Source organism: Hipposideros armiger, unplaced genomic scaffold (genome assembly GCF_001890085.2).
Source record: "Hipposideros armiger isolate ML-2016 unplaced genomic scaffold, ASM189008v1 scaffold_72, whole genome shotgun sequence".
Taxonomy (NCBI): Eukaryota; Metazoa; Chordata; class Mammalia; order Chiroptera; family Hipposideridae; genus Hipposideros; species Hipposideros armiger.
In genome coordinates this window covers 2,186,402-2,189,653 of record NW_017731422.1, presented here as the reverse complement: position 1 = coordinate 2,189,653, position 3,252 = coordinate 2,186,402, and the positions used below count along the sequence as shown (strand labels likewise).

The 3,252-nt window shown below is 42.6% G+C and overlaps 1 protein-coding gene across 2 annotated transcripts in view; it reads left to right on the top strand.

Annotated features, from left to right (window-relative positions):
* Window positions 1–670: 670 nt before the first annotated feature.
* Window positions 671–3,252, top strand: part of MYMX (myomixer, myoblast fusion factor) — a 24,381-nt gene continuing 21,799 nt past the window's right edge. For both annotated transcript variants that reach the window (XM_019642820.1, XM_019642818.1), the window contains exon 1: window positions 671–763. The gene's annotated coding sequence lies outside the window, so the exon portion shown is untranslated. The remainder of the gene's footprint in view (window positions 764–3,252) is intronic.

Here is a 3,252-nt window from a genome sequence, read left to right as displayed (position 1 = left end):
CAGTGCTTATGCTTATGTGTGTTTGTATGTTATGTGTGTGTTTATTTACTTACCAAATGAATGTCTTACATGTACCCAGTCCCTTTGAAAGTCTATAATTTTTCTTTCCTGCCTCTTGGATTGCTCTTGGGCTTCTTCTGTCTCCACAAGGAGGTGAACTCAAGGTGCTGACATGAGTGGGAAATTCTCCCCCCTGCCCATCCCCACAGCAGACTCCTTCTCCTGGACCACCGTCCACATTTCTCCTGCCCTCCCCCTCCCTCCAAGCTTTACCGCTGCCCACACTCCTGCCAGAAACGTCAAACTCTATGTCTCATTGGGTCTTCAGAACCATCTTGTTGGAAACCTGGATTCATCAACCCATTCCCCCAAAACGATCCTGGCTTCCCTGCTTTTAGCGACAGCAGCCGGAAGGAATGTTCAAGACTCGCCCAAGCATTGCTTCCAGTCTATGTCTGCCTGCACCAAACATTTCCTGAATTTGCCCCACTCTGTTCAGCCTTCATGCCCTTCCTCTCCTAGACTCTGTCCTCCACCCTGCAGCAGTTCTCCCCACGACTGTGTGTCACATTGTTCCCACCCTCTGTCCCCAGCACATCCTCTGCCCCTTCCTCTTCCTCTTGAGCCCTCCCCCCTTCCTGGCCACTCCTCCTTCAAGCCTCAGCTCAGAAGTTCTGTCCACCAGGAGCCCTTCTCTGAGAAGCTCCACAGCATGTACACACACCTCAGGCCCCACGCTGACCGGGTGCCCGGGACTCCTAAGGTACCAGGCACTTACCCTGGCACAGCATTTATCTCTCTGTATTGTCATTTCTTGATTACTCCTCTGCCTCTCCTTCTGACCATCTATTGGTACAGGACTGTCTTTTTTCACTGATGCATGTATAAACACTAAATACATTTATGACTAAGGAAATGAACGGCTCTCCTAACTACTGTGAACGCTTCCCACACTTTGAACCTTTAAAGCTCTCCAGGGAGGATGCCTCCTGCAGGGCCAAGGTGTCCCTGCTGGAATTGGAACTCTCTTGGGTCTGATATGCAAACTCTTCTACCTCAGCTGCCTTCTTACCACTCTCTTCTGACTACTAATTTACCTGTCTAGGGACGAGAACAATCAGGGAGAAATTATAATGAATCATATACTTTGTAAATGACAATGTGATAAATCAAGTATTACTTATAGGTCTGAGAGCTGCCCTCTTTAATTAATTAATTAATTAATTAATTAATTAATTTGGTTGTGTGACCTCTCTCAGCACGATTCTAACATGAATGGCAACTCTGTAGATAGATTTTTGTGTAGATAAACATTTATCTATTCCAAGAGTGAAGACATGTTCAAAATGTAGCTCCTTAGACAGAACCATACCCATATTTTCTGCTATTAGACATTTGTATTATTAGATTCAAATAGAATAAAATACTCATCCGTTGAACTAAACACAGAGAAGTTTAATGGGATCTGTTTTGTCATAATTGATATAGACTCACTGTCAGTGGTCTTCACAGGTGTGTATTCCCCAAACCCACCGTTCCAGGTCCACTACCCGCTCTTAGGATGAGGAGTGCAGTTCCTTCCCTCATATTTTCAGAATTCCCTCACCAAGAGAGACAGGGGTGAGGGAAGGGAGGAAAAAGGAAAGCCTGAGTGGGCTCTCCACTTGGATTCACAAGGGGAAGGAGGAGAGAGATAAGTGGAGGTTTGGAGGGCACCAGCAGTCCTGCTGGGTCTGTGGCTCAGGGAGCAGGCTGTGATCCCCTGGATTGCCATGGGGGTGGTGTGGCAAGGTCATCTGTGGATCATCATTTCCTCTGTCCCTTCTCCCTTAGAGGAAACCATTCTCCTAACGTCCTGTCTGTCTTTCCCATCTATGTTTCTAGTTTTACATGGGTTCGTATCCACAAATATATCATACACGTCTCTCTGTGCACATCTGTGAGAATTTTTCTAGAGTCACATTTAGAAGTAGAATTACTGAGTTCCAAAGACATGTGTATTTCCAGCTTTACCAGATATTGCAAAATTGCCCTCTCAAATGATTGTACCAGTTAACCCTTCCTCCAGCACTCCATGAATTTCCACTGCTCAGAGTTCCAAAATGGTAGCTCTTTCAAGATACTGTTTATACTGTTCACATTTATAGACCACTCATGTTTACTCCTCAGGAAATGACTTACTTGTATACTTTGTTCAATTTTCTGTTGGGTGGGTTTTGTTTTGTTTTAGTTTTTTTCTGATTTATTGTAAAAATATTTATGATTGGTACTAAATCTTTTTCAGTTAAGTGGATTGCAAATTTCTTCTCCCAGTCTGTGAGGGGTTGTCTTTTTGCTTTGTGTGTAACATCTTTTGTCAACTGAAAGTTTTTGAATTATTATTGAAGCTGGGTGATTGATAAATGGGGATTCGTTATACTATTATCTCCACTTTTGTATGATTTTGAAAATTACCATAACAAGAAGTAAAAATTTATAAAACAAATAATTCTCTACTATCCCAAATTCTTAAAGATCAGTTTCTATATGTTACAGTTTTACTTTTCACACAGAGGTCTCTAACACCACTGGAATTTATTTTTGTCTTTGATGTGTCAGAGGGTCAAATCTTATCTTTCCCTCATGGACGGACAACTGTCCCGTCCTCATTTCTGACCTGTATGTCCTTTCTCCTCTAACCAGAAATTCTACCTCTGCCCCATATACTCTTGCCCTTGTTTCTAAATTCTTTACTCTATTTCTTAGTCACTGCGTCCATATTCTTGCATCTTATCACACTGTTTTCATTCCCATCTGACCAGATTCATCAGATTGGTATCTGTAGGGCCAGGTTTGCATCCCCTCTTCCTTTTCTTCTTCAGATGGACTTGACTACTCTTGGCCCTTTTTTCCTTCCATATAAATTTTATGATCAGCTCATGCAATTCGAGAAAGGAGAAAAAACCCAACAGTTGGGTACTTAATTGGAATCTAATTGAATTTCCAGATTAATTTGAAAGACAACTAACACCTTTATGACATGAACTTTCCTGACCATTACCTTGGCACATCCGTCCAACATTTACGTTTTCAGTATGTTTTTCCAGGACCCATCAGCTCCAAGTCAAGTAGTTGTTTCAATCTAGTTGGGGAGGGCGCACCTCAGTGGCCCATGTGGTGATCAAACCGGCAACCTTGGTGTTATAATCACTGCGCTTTAACCAACTGAGCTAGCCAGCCACCCTAAGTCTTCTTTTTTTTTTTTTTTTTTTA